We start from the raw sequence: 16,614 nt of genomic DNA on the forward strand, positions 1-16,614 counted from the left end.
GAATCAGTTAATAACTGTATTGAAAGTGATGAAGACGATGAATTTAATGACGACCCACAAACTTGATCTAAGAGCATATCAATCAACGAAGCAAGAGTGCTATAACGACTGTACGATCATTTATAGAGCAGTGTAGCAACATAAAAGATAACCTATTCTCTTCTCTATGTTATTGAAAATCAAATCGATTTAGAATCTATGAATTGTTTAAAACAAAAGAAAATCACAGACTTTTTTTAGTAGACTATACCTTTAATTATTGCTTTAACTTTTTGTAACGTGTTTAATAAATGAATGTAGTGTATGTAGTAATGTAGTGTATAATAAATGCCTATATTTTAATGAACTTCTGACCTATATTAATCCATCGTAACATAGACCCTTGATAACTTAAAACCTCTATAACTTAAAATATTTGGTTTTTCCCTTGGAACTTAACTTATCGAGGTTCTACTGTATACGCTTGGCATGTTAATTATTTGTTTTCAACCTTTTATACCACGACAGCTAAAACTCAAAGAAATAGACCTTACCTTATTGACCTTAAACCTGCTGTACAGATAAGCACCGCCTATTCTTTTGAGGGGAAGTCGTAGAGAGGGCAAATGGTTTATACTATTTGTCTGTCTACTGAAGTGCGTTATTTATTTAGCTCACGCTGTTGTCGCATCTTAATTTCTCAATTCAGTGTTCTTTGTTAATTAATCAAGTATTGATATAAATCGTTTAAAAAATAACACTTACATGATTACATCATGTAAGGTTTGTAGGGGCAATATTAATTTTCATTCTACAATAAACTGTAGTGGATTTAAACATTATGTTACACTCATGTATCCGACTAGTGTTTTAGAAGGAGTTATGTTACAGAAATTTCGCAACACTGTTTAAAAATTAGACTCGCTACTCCAACATGCGTGGATTGTGTCTCACTCGTATTCAAACAATTAAGTGTTATCTTTGTTCCACATACTGAATAACGTATACGGTAGTTGAAATCTTGCCGAATCGGTATATATATATATATATATATATATATATATATATATATATATATATATATATATATATATATATATATATATATATATATATATAATAATCTTAATAAAAATCGAATATGTGGCTACCGGAAATATATTTTTATCTGTTAATATAAAGAAGTTTGTACAAACTTTTTCCAATTTTAATACCATTTCTCTTTATGTGCGATACATCGATAGAAACTTTTGATTACATTGTATATTGAACCATTTTTATTACGGAAAAATTTCCGCTGAGAAAATATGTTAAATTAAAGGAGTGTTTTTTCTACGAGTTTCTAATTTAAAACAGTAATATAAAATTGACGCAGAAACTCGTTTGAAATAATATCTAAGAAACAACTCAAATAATGTTATTGCTTTTTTGCTTTTTTGAGCTGTATAAAAACAGTAGAGGTTATAAAGAAATTATGTAAATATCGTTTGGATTATCTTGATTTGATAGGTTCTATAGATTTTAGAATTTTGGAGGAACTTTGACAAACGCAGTGGATATTTAGAATGTCTTATCGAACACGCCGCGCGGATAATTTGGATCCTATTTTAGTTTTAGTTCTGTTTTGTTGAGAAGAGAATCAAAAATGTTGAGAATACAGATAAATCCACGTCTTACGTGAGGCTATATTGAAATAATAGTGGTTTGGACAGATTGGTCGCCGTGAAATAATAGGGGTTTGTACCTATATCAATTATTTATATCATTACACAACCTGTAGCGCCCACCGGGTATAGGTCTCTTTTAGTTATATCCAGTAGTTCCGGCTTGTGGCGTATGTAAATTCAATTTATTGTAAAATTGTTTATATTATCCGTCCACAATGTCGGAGGTCTATCCCTAATTATTTATGCCTGAAATCTAGGACGCCACGTCATTATTAGTTTAGTTCTCATAGCATCATTCATTCTGCATTCCTTTCTACAGCATCCGTAGTTACTGCACTTGCTTTTATAATTACATTTGGAACTATATCTCTTAACGGTAATATGTAGTTAGTTTCTGCATCATACTTCATGAAGTTTCTGCGTCATAAGTCAATACTGGAAGCATACATTGGTTAAAAACCTTCTTTTCCGACATATTGGCATGTTGGTTTTAAAACTGTACTTATCAGTATCTCAACAAAAAATTAATTTTATTTATCTTTTATTTTCGCGGGTTTGGTTATCTCGACCTATTCTAAGTTTGTGGCCTAAATATTCATTAGATATTATGTACTCAATTTCTACATCGTTTGTTACTACTACTATTTTCTACTACGTCACTAGCGTTAGTGTTTTCAGGTCGCGCAAACGCCCCTAATATGACTTATGGACCACTTACATAACCGGAACCGAAGGCTTACGTGCCATCCGAAGTAGCGGCTCAGTTAAATTAGAAATTGAACAACTTTTGGTGAGATATTATCACCTACTACTATACTACGCGTTTTTTTAGGCATTGATGTACTTTCACTACCCATTTATTATACATTTTTATTTAATATTCCATATCTGCTCTACAATCAGCTCGTGCAACTATTTGTCTTGATCAACCGAGTCAAATGCTTTATCAACTATTTCTATGAAATAGTATGTTTAAGCTAATACATTATTGAAGTTGGTTTCTTCCTATCAAATTCTTTAAACTTATGAGTTTACGCTGAGCTTCAAATTAAACTGAGTAAACTATAAGTGCCGTCACAACAACACGTTTAAATCACATGAACATAAATTAAGTTATGTCGGCGTGCGTTAGTCCAAAGCGTTGCACCAAAATCAATGTACTAGGTCAATATGACAGTGAAACAAATGAAACATTATTAAAAATATACAACTTATATTAAATATCTTCTTCTTCTTATTTAGTCTGTTTACATCCACTCCTAGACAAAGGCTTTCCCATGAGTTCTTCACCCTATTTTGTGCTATTTAGTGCCAGTTTTTCCCCACTTTTGCTTTGATGTAGTCTAGTCACCGTTTTGTGGTCTTCTTCTACTACGAATGTGCTGATGTGGTCTCCAATGTATAATATTTCTTGTTCATCTTTGTCCTACCCAGCTCCATTTCATTTACGCAATTATTGCAATTACATCTTGTACCTTCGTCCTGCTTCGTACGTCCTCATTTCGTATATGTCCTCTTAGAGAAATTCCTTACATAGCTCGTTCGATGGTCCTATGTGTTGTTCTTAATCTATTGGCTGATAACTGTGTAAATGTCACAGTTTTCATTCCATAATTACTTCTAATACTTTCCAGAATACTTTACAGGATCTAAGAACATATCTTAGTCTAACGGAGCATTAGGTAAATTGATCAGATTAGATGTTCAAATTGAACCTATTGATTGTCCTATTGACCTAAGATTGAACATACTAATAAAGTAATTGCAATGCCTTATGGTGAAAATTGAGCTATTTGTGATTTTGGTTCTAATAACAATTAATCTTAGAGAAGTCCAAGAAATTTTAAATGCATATCAATACACTAATATTTACAATCATATTGTATACATTATACAGCAGAGACGTTGACACAGAAAATGCTTACAGTAATCCATTAATGCTTTCGAGATGTATCTTGAAGAATACTAACAAATTCATATGGGGAACATTAGGAGTTCAAATTGAAATTGTGAATGTGGTTTAGTTTGGGGCATGATATTTGACTGAATCCAAATTCTACTAATAAAGAGAGGTATAGATCGACGAACAACGATTGTGGAACTTCCATATTCTACATATCTACACATTTGTTTGTGACTTTCGGATAAGCTTTAGCGCTTGCTGTCGAACCTCTTTTTGACCAAAGCAGGTGTTTAACACGACAAACTAGGGAATGAACCATTACTCCCAAGATCCTCACATACTGGAAAAACGTATGAAACCGGATGTCGCCTAATATCTGCTGTCCGCATACTAGGCAACTCATTTAACATTGTAGCGACTAATAAACTCCTTAGATCCGCAACACAGTTTCTAGGCTACGTTTAAACCAAGTCCTCGGCCCAGGCAGCCTTCTTCTTCTTCCTTTGCCCTATCCGTTTCGGACGTTGGCTATTAACAAGGCTATTTTGACTTTGTTTACGGCACCTCTAAACAGTTCGGTCGATGTTAGTCCGAACCATTGTCGCAGGTTATGCATCCATGAGTGTCGTCTTCTTCCCGGTCCCCGCCTACTGTCGATTCTTCCTTGGACTATTAACTGTAGCAGCCAATTAAAGTAAACCTCCATATCGATAAGTACGTCACCTCAACAGCCACCACCGTGTTGATACGGTATATACCAGAACAGTTATGTGTAAAATCAATATTTGTGGCAAATATTACACCTTTCAATAGAGTTTTAGGTAACACTAGAACAGTACAATAAAAACATCTGTAACATAAGTAAAAGTAGAAGATCAGAGACCAAGAGACAGCCTGGTATGAATATGGAGTTGCTAAAAAGCCGAAAGAAAGAGTGAATGGATCTCAATAATAAATAATAAATAAATAATAGATGATGCAGTTGGAGAATTTTTTTAAATACTGATACACATGGTTGAAATATACAATATTTAAGAAACTCGAAAAAAAAAATAAGAAAAACAATTTAGAGACACCAGAATATTCTTAAAAGTCCCTAGCTGCTATCACAGATAAACCTAATAAGGTTTATCTTTGATTTAAATTTCGTCAGACCGTAATTTATTTGGTGGTTCCAGCGATATTTTATTAAAATTAATTAAATTTACAACACAAAGCCCAAATCCACAATTATTGTGTTAATAAATAGTATCGCACGATGGATCCATTGTGTATTAGCCATTATTTAGTAGCCGGTATTCATTTTTCACAAAGTGATTTTTCAGCATATCTGCTCTTTTAATTGGTCGTTATGTCCCTGGAATAATAATGTTGATAAAGTTTGATAAACTGGCGTCATTTGGTTATTTATCGAGGTTCATTAAATGGTCGGGTGTCGCTCTGCGATGTGATTATAGGCCTGTTGGAATATTATTGTGCAGGTTCCTCAACAGAAATCGAATTTAACATTAAGATAAGTGAAGTTTGATATTGCTTCGGTTTTAGTCGACCATTTAATCGTGATTATTAAATCTCTATTGTATAAATACATCGCTGGTATTTATTTTAGTTGATTATCTGGTTTGATATTTATCTCAATTATTTACTTACTCACATTCATTGACTATTACAACGAATGTCGTCCATTTTTTTATTTAGCTTCTGTGTAACTGTGTGATGTGCAAGCCTTATGTAATACAAGAAAATATAATGCAAAAATGGTAGCCTAAAAAATAGCAATTATATATATATATATATATATATATATATATATATATATATAATTGCTATATTTATATATAAATATATATATATATATATATATATATATATATATATATATATATATATATATACGAAATAATAAATTAAGGCTACATTCAAAAACTTCGCCAAAAGTATTGCTCACAAATGTCTAATGGGATTCCTAGGCCTTCTACCAAATCTGTCTTGACTAATCGACCTTTTTCCAAATCCATATTCTATATTTTTGGTTTGATTGGTGTTTTTGATGGACTTCCGAACGTCCTTCACGTGGATCGTCTTCCATACTTGTAGTACCATATTTTTACTATTCTAATTGAAGATAAAGTTTCCTTATAATTATACTATAGAAACTGCTTTTTCTCTCTTTCATTTTGTATGTTAAAGAGTTGATTTACGGAAGTGTATTATTGTGCACGTTGTATTAGAAGCATTGTAAAGCTTCATTAAAAGCTGATCAGTAGTATAAGTATTAATACTCAGGGTAACTTGTTGACACCTGATGTGATTTTTGTTAGATTATTTAATATAATATTGTGGATTGATAAATAAGTGTTTGAATAAATTTGCCATTCTATTCAATCAGGGGGGTGTGGCCTTGGAATGTTGCTTTGTTTTGGAAGCCATTTAAGATTTGATTCTCATGACATTAGTGAATTGAACATTTGTCGCATTACACTTTTTTCACATCAGCCTATTTTGATTATTTGTTATGGTTAAGTAGCTTATTTAGGTTTTCTCCGGATCAGCATGTTTACAGGAAAATAGCTTACTTCAAAGTAACTTTGCATAATTGTGAAGCCTTTGGGAAAAATGTGTTCCGTCTAATTTGATTTTTGTTCGAATGTGTTTAATAATACATTTATTGGCAATCAGAGCATACTATTATAAAGGCTAATTTGTTGGCTAGAGAGCTTTAAGGTTCTACAATAACGTGGCAAAAGTTAAGATACTGCATGTAGTCTTCATGCAGTATTTGGTTCATTTTTTTTATTTTTATTGCGCATCTTTTGAATTTATTTTATTTACACAATGAACAATATTGTTCGATGTTTACCAATTAAGAAAATATAAATCCATTCTGAAGTTTTTATTGGTGCGTTAAAGAGCAATAATATGACATTAAACTAATAATCGCCGATAGCAGGCAACAAATAACTGAACTTTTAATTGATCTTTGATATAGTATTGCCTGAATCAATTAAAACAGACCACCCGTATCCCGAGGGATTCGACCTTTTATATTATATCAGTGTATTTTTAGACGAACTAATTCAGTGATTCGAAACAATAATAAAGATGATAAATAATACGAGGCCAAGTTTAAAAGTTTTGATGAACAAAGATCCGTTGTGATGGCACCTTAAACTGTAGGTGGCCGAATTTAAGGGGTAATTACTTCATAAACTATCTGATATCCTTAGTTCAAATCATGTGTTGATCTGAGCGGTGCATTTCCTTAATTAGATCAAAAACTGTGTTGGCCACGGCCAATGATTGTTTTTCACTTCATTTGGACTTATAACTGTAAGTGTGTCTTTGCCTCTCTTCACATCTCTCTTGCGTCCTTCTCCTCATTTCTTTCCAACCTTTTCTTTGTTGTTTTTGTGTCTTGTAGTATTTGAACATGTTAAACCGTGTAAGGAATTTTTAAAATTTGTTCAATATCATGTTCATGATTCAATTCATTGAGATCCGTGATCCGTGTGTCTTTAGTGCCATTTTAATACTTTATACTTTTCTCAGTACCTATTCAAATATCCTAACTTATCTGCATCTTTTTTGTTATTACCTAGGTCTCGCGTTCATAGGTTAGTTACTAACTGTACTGTACTTGTCTACTTGTATTCTTTAGTTAATCGTTTTATTTTTCTGTCAATAATTTAGATACCATTAACCTTTTATTGGCGTAATAGGCATTATTTCAACGTGCTTTTATTTCGTGACTGACAGAATTCTTTAATTTATTTCTATGCCCAATACGTGAAGGCATTAACACATTCAAAAGTATAGTTGTTTACCTCTTATATTAACTTTAAGTAAGATTTGGAAAGGATGAATAGAAAAAAATGATGAAGTATATTCGTATCCTGGGTATATCTAGCAAATGTATCAGCCACATAAAAATGGCATTATCTGGGCAATAGCCACTGTCAGTTGGAAGGAGAACTGATTCCACCATTTGGCATCAATGCTTGAGTGAAAACGGCAGTGGTGAAGTATTAACCCTGTTGTTCGACATAGTTCAGCAGTAATCCGAAAACCCCCAATAAAAACAAGGCAGTACAAATTACTATATACATATGATGCACTAAAAGCAAATAACACCTATACTGAATAGATAAGAGTAGGATGAAACATAAATGAGTCGCTATATACAGGGTGAGTCATGAGGAACTTTACATACTTCTACCATATGTAGAGTCCCTCAGGGAGCATATCATGTGGCCACTAAAAAATGTCAACTCCTCTTCTTTATTAATTAACAGGGTGATTTGTGTAATTGACCATTTATTTCATTTTACTGTAGTGTTTATACGGCTCATTTGATTTTTTTAATTTTTGCATGATACAGTACACTACTATCAAGCATTCGACTGGTATAAGCTAAACTAAAAAATTCCAGGACTGGCTTTGGAAAAATTAATTTAGGGATTCGTATTAAATATTACACCCTGTATATATATTTTTTAAAATGCAATAAGTGATTTTCAAACTACATAAATAGCCAATGAAAACGACATATGCGAAAATGTTGTCGCACTTTTATTAAATTTTTAGTGAACGATCAAATCTTACCAAAAATAGAACAACCATAATGAAGTATCAAATTATAAGGTAATTAATTTAAACAAATGTTATAAATTTCAAACATTTTAATTGAAATGATAAACTGAGTCACTGCACAACAAAAAACAGTAACTACTAACAATAACGAAGAACAATTTAAAAAAAAAACTAAAAATATGAAAATATGTACATAGTTATGAAAAACCCATAAATTAGAACTGGAAAAGATACAATAATGGTAACAAAATAAAAATAATTCAAAATAGATTTTCGAAATGGAACCCTGCAGCCTGTACACATTTTTGTTACCGAATTGTTAATTGACGTATTGAATTACGGATACTCTGGGGATCGTTTCTAATAGTATTACAACAATGTATAATTCTATCAATTAATTGTTGTCGGTTATTAATATTCACTGCCTAAACTAGTTGCTTCAATCGTCCCCAAATATGGTAATCAACGGGATTGAAATCAGGGGATCTTGAAGGCCACGAAATAGGACCTGTACGTCCTATCCACCTGTTGCCATAAACATTATTGAGATATTGTCTCACTGCCAGTAAAAAGTGTGGGGGTGCCCCATCATGCTGAAAATACATCCCTCGGATAGCAACGTTCGCGTTGGCAAGCAAATTCGGCAAAATATTTTGTAGAAAGTTCAAATTGACCTGCCCTGTTAAAGGACCATCAAAAAAGTGAGGACCTACTAATTGGTTATTTATGACACCAATCCACACGTTAACCGAAAACCTTAACTGAGAACGACGTTCTCGAATAGCATGGGGATTTTCTTCTGCCCACACATGTGAATTTCGTGAATTATTTATCCCGTCTCTGGTAAATTGGGCTTCATCTGTAAATAGTGTCCTGTATAGCGTTGGTCGATTATTGTTAATCCATCTACAAAATTCCAACCTATCGATCTCATCTTCAGCATGTAGTCGCTGAACCATTTGAATGTGATATGGGTATAGATTATTTTTTTGTAAGACTCTACTTACTTTTGATTGAGTAACATTGAGTTCTCGACTTACTTGTCTAGTGCTTATTGTAGGGTTCAGAGTAACTGCGTCCATAATGTCATCTTCCTGCGCTTCATCTACATGTCGCTCTGTTGTTCCACTAGGGAAAGTGCCATTTTCTCGCAAATAATTAAAAACTGACCCAAATGTTGGATGACTGGGAGTTCGACGATTAGGAAATCTCCTGGGATATTCTCTACTAGCAGCCCTACCATTCCCATTACAGAATCCATAAACAAATATTATGTCTGCATATTCTGTGGTCGAAAACTGATGTGGCATTTTGAACGAAAGTAACAAAAGCTCTACCAAAACTAACACAATGTACTTAACGTAGATATGACAGAAGAAATATGTATTCTTGTACACATAAATAACAATTGATAATGACAATAATGACAATGGGTATAAAATATCAAGAAACGTCACACGGTCAACGCCAACCTTCATTTTAAACTTTTTTAGATTTATTTTTATTTAGTACAGTTGATGCAATGTATTATTATTTGACATAAAATTTTAATCATTTACAATCACCAAAAACTAACACATACAAGAGGTTTGACTTTTTAATCAATTTAATTTATTATTTATCGAAAATAATGCCCCAATACGATTTATGAGTAAAAATTTAAAATTGAAAAACAATTGATTCTATCGTAGAGATAATACAAAGTGACAGTAAAGATGTTAATTTTCTACGTATTAGATTATGTTGTAGGAACTCATTTTAATTAAAATTTTTGAAATTTATAACATTTGTTTAAATTAATACCTTATAATTTGATACTTCATTATGGCTGTTCTATTTTTGGTAAGATTTGATCGTTCACTAAAAATTTAATAAAAGTGCGACAACATTGTCGCATATGTCGTTTTCATTGTCTATTTATGTAGTTTGAAAATCACTTATTGCATTTTAAAAAAAATTTATACAGGGTGTAATATTTAATACGAATCCCTAAATTAATTTTTCCAAAGCCAGTCCTGGAATTTTTTAGTTTAGCTAATACCAGTCGAATGCTTGATAGTAGTGTACTGTATCATGCAAAAATTAAAAAAATCAAATGAGCCGTATAAACACTACAGTAAAATGAAATAAGTGGTCAATTACACAAATCACCCTGTTAATTAATAAAGAAGAGGAGTTGACATTTTTTAGTGACCATGATATGCTCCCTGAGGGACTCTACATATGGTAGAAGTATGTAAAGTTCCTCATGACTCACCCGTATTTAGGTATATTTTACCACATCTAAAGTTAGAGATAAAACACATAAATACTTTCATAATTTGACAGATGGGATGATGTATAAATTTAAACAAAAACACAAACAATCAACAAACAAACAAAAAATCAGTACAAATAAAAACATAACTGTAGATGTAAAATAATTTGTAGAAATTTGTAAAAAGTCGAAGAATTTTGCATCTGACAGAACACTGTTTCTAGTTTTTCAGTTTTGATTCGTTCCTAGGTTTTAGGACTAAGTTTTTAGACTTCATTTTCTCTGATATATTATGGGACCAATTTAAATTTATTTGAGCTGTAGATCTGAAAAAGAGAGTGTTGTGAAAATTGAGATTTAGATATAGAACAGTAAAAATTTCTAAGCCGAAGGTTTAGAAACATAATCATCGGGTGGGGCTGAATCTGAAAAATAGGGCGTAAGAATTTCTTGAAATTTGCACGTTGAAATCACAGATTCAAACTCAAAATCATAGTCTTTAACTTTTTCGTTAAATAACATTTTATATTTAAATCAAAGGTTTTTTTGCAAATGTTAATGTCAGTAAATATCACTGAGGATGGTTTGGTAAGACCAAAAACGATTTGATATTTCAAAAAATTTGTTAAAATCCTTTATAAAAGGTATATAGGAGCTAGGTCCAGCTACAGGAACTTCGTTTCCTTGTGGATTTGATATTTATGAAATATCCTTTTGGATATGTTTGTTATAAATTAAATATATCGATTACACAAGAAACTTTACACTTCCTTGTAAGTTCTTCTCAAACTATGGTATACAACCACTGGTAATTTTTCGTTTATGTTATTAATTTTCTTCTTTTCTGAATAGTCGACCAAAACAATTTATCGGGAATCCCCCAAACACAGTTGCATTAACTTTCGTCTTACTGACAAAACATTTCTGACTTCCTTCGTGCTAAAAATGAAAAGGATCTAAGGATAAGGACCTGATTCCAATAGTGTTAAAACTACATCTGCTTTGATTTTGAGAAATGGAAGAAAACATTTTGTGGAAGGCTCGACTGCTATAATAATTCTGCGCCAGAAAATGATTGAAACGATCAAACTAATTTTTTGAAACCTGTCATATATTTTGTTGTCATTGCTTACCGATAATTACAACGCACATATTTAATTGAATAAGACGAGACTATTAATTAAGCAAAAAGTGTCATTTGCGGGAAGAATTCTCTTTGTTATTTATTTATAATTCTCAATAAAATTATTTATGATTCACCTCTCGGTTCAATTTAGCCCCCCTGAGTAGTCCTTTTAGAGGAGAAAAACATCCCGTAGACGTTGTTATCGTTTCGTTTATGGAACGTGTTTACGAGCCCGTAATTCCATTTCCAAATCTGTTATTAATCACGGCAATTTCAGGCCTGGCACAAGGGCGCTAGGTGAGGGTGGGGGGGGGGGGACGAATAGAGGCTGCCATGTGCCAGGCGAAGATTAAAAGATTTTCTTATACACTACTTAACAATTTCGAAAACGAGGCGCAAGCATGTACTTACAAACATCTCGACAAAGGGCAGGTGAAAAGGGAATAAAGAAAATCCCGAGACGAGCCAGCTAAGAGGTATTCATGCTTAGGACAGCTCGTTGACAGGACCGACTTAGGGATATTTTTACGAATATTACCGATCATCTTTAAGTATTTTTATTCACCTGATATAAAACTTATTCTCGGATAGTTTATCTTTTAGGCCAACTTTATGTAAAAATTTTAAAAATACTGAGCACTACTAAATAAAAAATAATTTGTAGATATTAGTTTCTTCCCATTTTATTAGTATTTTTTAAAATATTTGTTGCAGTTTTTTTATTGACAAATTTTATTAGTAGTAGTAGCATTAAGTTTTAAAAACTCTAGGGGGCTCTTTTTATTTTAAGTCTATAATTCAGTAATATTTTTCTATAATACTCAACATGTTTAAAGTTGAGAACTTAAAAAAATCAAGGCACATACAATCAAGGTAAAAATCAAAAAACAGTTTTTTCAGACTCTATCGCGACAAAATTTGAGCTTCATGATTACTTACACCATCAGGTGGTGTCTTGACCCAACTTTATATTTTTATTGTACATAGCCAACAGTCGACATAAATATCGCAAGTAGGACAATGATTGTCAACATCGTCAATTCCTAAAGTGAATTAAACAAACTGGAATATTGGTTAAAACTCTTAGGGATCAAAATAAACAGCATTAAGTCGACTGACACAGCGTTTACATTAAAAGATAACTGCCTTCGGTGTCTATAAATCGAAACGACTTGATGATTAACAAGCCAAATCCGGTATCATATATTCAGAAATTCATTAAGACTGTCGTTTAAGTTGGGGGCAATACATATGGTTCAAACGATTATACTTAATTAGGCGTACTACCTATAAAAATGTATACAACAGGATTCAGCAAAGCAGGGTAGCATGCCAACGTTTCTCTCTCCCCTCTCTCTCTCCCTCTCTCTCTCTCTCTCTGTCCTCCCCCTCTCTCTCTCTTCCCCTCTCTCTCTCTGCGCATCTACCTCAATCATACAAAACACACTGGATCTGTGATGAACGTTGACGATCATTATGGCAATCTTTATCTTGTCTTCAGCAACTCGGAAACTACACATAATATGTTGTGTTGAACCAGGTTCTGAGGTTTTTTAACCAGGATATTCTTCTTCCTGTATTTCGCCTTCCAGAGACAAAAGTCTTGGTCTTATCATTACTACAAAAAAACTTTAAAATGCTACAGATCATTAAACTTTTTTTTAAATATAGCTATCAAATCTGGAATAAAACGTGACATTTTTAACGATTATGAAAGGAAAAAAAGTAAATTGAGTAAAATTTATAGATGGCTTATCTTTATACATATATGTTCTATCTGGGAAGAAAAACTGTTTTTCAAGTAGAGTAGATTTCTTGAAACTTTTGTTCTGTGGACAGTTCCCAGTGCTGAATGAAACTGGTATTTTCTTTGGAAATTATTGGTTCCTTGACAGGTCATGTTGGCAATGGACCTTTTTAACCCTTCTTTTATCGACTGTAAATCTTGTAGGCTTGTTTTATCATCCTCCCATTAATGGCACTCAATTTTATGCATATACTACTCAACACTAGTAGTAGAACAGTAATACTGTAGCTTAAAGTTTACAGTAAGTAGAGAACAGCAAATAGCAACAGTAACAATATTGTTGGTAAAGGTAAAGCTTAATTGAAAATATGTAAAGCAGATAATATATTGGCGACCTTGGGAATGCAAGAAAGAAAGACGAAGACTTTTCATCAGATGAAGTGATAATAATATTTAGCAAAGAACTCATGTACCTACTCAAATTATTAGACTCACCTTAGAAATATCCGTTTTTTGAATTTGAAGTGTCTTAAAAGTATCTTCAAAGTGATACAGAGCTAGTGAATGGATTGTGTAATGAATAATGAATAATCATCATAGTTAAGTTAAAAACGGTGGAACTTTTTGATCGAATTTCCAAAACTTGACAGATGGCAATATAATCCGCTAAAAGTGTGCAGTGACTCGACTTTTCCCAACTTTAGTTTTTTTCTTTAATTTGTGATTGGTGTTCAACTTTTGTAAAATTGTCAGTGGTGAGTATTGATATGATTAATGAACAAGACGATTAATCTCCCATTGGAATTTTTTCAGATGAGTAATTGTAAATATTTTTCTGTTGAGCAAATCTCTCTTGTTACTGCTCTATTAGAAAATACTACATTTAGTCAAAGAAAATAGCAAAAAAATATGGTGTATGTCAATCGTCAGTTTGCAGTTTGAGTCAAAAACTTACATAGAAACGTGCTGTTACTTCGGTTCGGAAGGCTCGGTGTGATAGAAAGCTTTCAGTCACCCCCATGGGGCTAGAGTTTTAAAGAATTTGGCTGTAAAACGCAGAAGAGATACCCATAGAGATATAAGGAATACATTGGATGAAGCAGGGTGTTCGATATCGGTGTCCACTGTACGACTAAATTTGTACAGTATGGGTTTCAAATGTCGTATATCTGTTAAAATGCCAAAATTTAGACCAAATGTGCTCGAGAAACTCTAAGCTTGGACCAATTGGCATAAACATTGGACTGTTGATGATTGGCAAGAAATTCATATTTCATAATTTTTATTCACATTTGGAGGTTTGCTTTAGTGATGAAGCAACATTTCAAATTATGGATGAAAGCACAAAATTTGTCCGAAGACCAGGGGGAAAATATGAGTAGGGATGTGTAATAAAAAACAAATAAACATCTCACATTAGCAATCATCGGGGCTGTAATGAGTTTGGTAGTTGTTGCAAGGTTTTTTTGCAGGATAAGAGTACAAGCATTAAAAATTTTTTAATTGGACAAAACATTCCTCTATGACCGTGGCCCAGCAACTAACCAGACGTGAACCCCATCGAAAATATCTGGTAGTGCCTAAAAAGGAAATTAGTCAAAGAAGCAATAACAAATAAGGGTCAATTGATAGAGAGAAATCATTTTTTATCGAAACCATAATAACCATTTAAAAGAAATAGCAACAAGATGGAGAGCGACAATTAGGAGAGTGGCTGCACTTCGTAAATCCAAGGATGGCTTAATATACAAAATTAAAATTAAAAATTAAAATGAATTAAAAGGTTAATATTGTCATTTATGTAATCCTTTTATATACAGCGAACTTAATAAATGAAATAAAGAAAACCATAATTTGCTAAGTGAGTCTATAGCAGTGTTATATGAACATTGGCAAAAAATCTTCGGAATATCTGAATAACAATTTAAAAGAAGTTTGTAATTTTGGCGGATCATCTTATTTTCCTTTATTGACCCAGGTAGTAGGTAATACTTTTAATTCGATTTATGTAGTTATTAGCTTCAACATTGGTTATGTCATTGTCCATTGTATTTTCTTTAATTTTTATCTCCTGTATTCTATTTCAAAGCTGATAAATGGTAAAAAGAAACATCCATGTTATTTGAAGTAATAATACAATAATTAGTTGTGTCGAATCCGGCGATAATAGGTTTACACCCCACCAACTTTGACAAAATATCCGTTTTGTGAAATAATTGCCCTACACGCAGGTAGAAAGCTGCTTCAGTACCGACCCTGCCTTGTGTTCGTCCCGTTCTACCTGAATGTTATTATTGAGTTTCTTGGTATTTTATGTGTACTAAAGATTTTATGGTTTTGCCAGTTTTCATAACCGGCGATGTTGTTGTACCGAACATGATATTGATTACGACTCTCTTCTTTATTTATCTGTTCGTCGCCCGTCATCAAACGAAGATTTTCGCGTTATTGTCGCTCGGATACGCACTCTGGGACGTGCAATAAGTTAGTCTTTTATGGAAAATGGTGAAAATCCTTATTTTTACAACTGTGCAAAGTAAACACGGCATGCATTGAACGTTTGGCGATAGGACACATGTGACTTCTTTTATGAATATGTGATGTTTGTGCCGGAATATGTGCTTAAGTGTAGTTTATGCTTGGTTTCAGTTTTTTCCACCTAAAAGACCATGGGCTGCGTCGAAGATATTTTTGTAAGTGTATTTTTAAGTTAACATTCTCATGTATTTTTAAATTACTTAGTCTATGATAAGTATGACCAAAGTATGACTTCAACAATATCGAAATTTACGTGCTCATTGTTTTGTCATGCATAATGACACGAAATAAGGAAGAAATATTTTCATATTGTATTTTGAAACTGTATTCTTTAAATACTTCTATATATTCTCCTATTAATAAGGGCCGATTGTTCGAACGATAATCAAAACTTGATTGTAATCAAATATTTAATTACACAGCAGTAATTTATGTCACAGCAGCTGTCAAAATTATTAAAAATTGCTTATTATTATTATTGATTTGTAAATAAAAACATGAAATTAACATCAGAAATAGTTTAATTATGGTTTATTTTAAATTAAAACGCAAAATAATAAAATTGAATCAAATAAATCAGTCAACATAACCTTAAAATGTGACGTATTTGATTTTAATTAAATATTTGATTACAATCAAGTTTTGATTAGCGTTCGAACAATCGGTCCTATGTGTTTAATGTGTTCTTTTCTTAATGTCTTGGTTATATTCCTTTTTGTAAATTGATTGTGTTATTAAATACTTTTATAAACATATATCATTTAGTACATAAACAAGTACTATTTAAATGTGCTAAAAAGCTTCGAT

At 32.3% G+C, this 16,614-nt stretch overlaps 1 protein-coding gene across 10 annotated transcripts in view; it reads left to right on the forward strand.

The window, feature by feature from the left end:
- LOC140437027 (uncharacterized) overlaps nt 1-16,614 on the forward strand; it is a 559,923-nt gene that overhangs the window by 494,551 nt on the left and 48,758 nt on the right. The window contains exon 1 of one of the 10 annotated variants that reach the window (XM_072526253.1): nt 15,541-15,962. The exons of the other annotated variants lie outside the window; for them this stretch is intronic. The gene's annotated coding sequence lies outside the window, so the exon portion shown is untranslated. Of the gene's footprint in view, nt 1-15,540; nt 15,963-16,614 lie in introns of those variants that run through there. 10 annotated transcript variants of the gene reach the window in all.

This window comes from Diabrotica undecimpunctata, chromosome 3 (assembly GCF_040954645.1).
Source record: "Diabrotica undecimpunctata isolate CICGRU chromosome 3, icDiaUnde3, whole genome shotgun sequence".
Taxonomy (NCBI): Eukaryota; Metazoa; Arthropoda; class Insecta; order Coleoptera; family Chrysomelidae; genus Diabrotica; species Diabrotica undecimpunctata.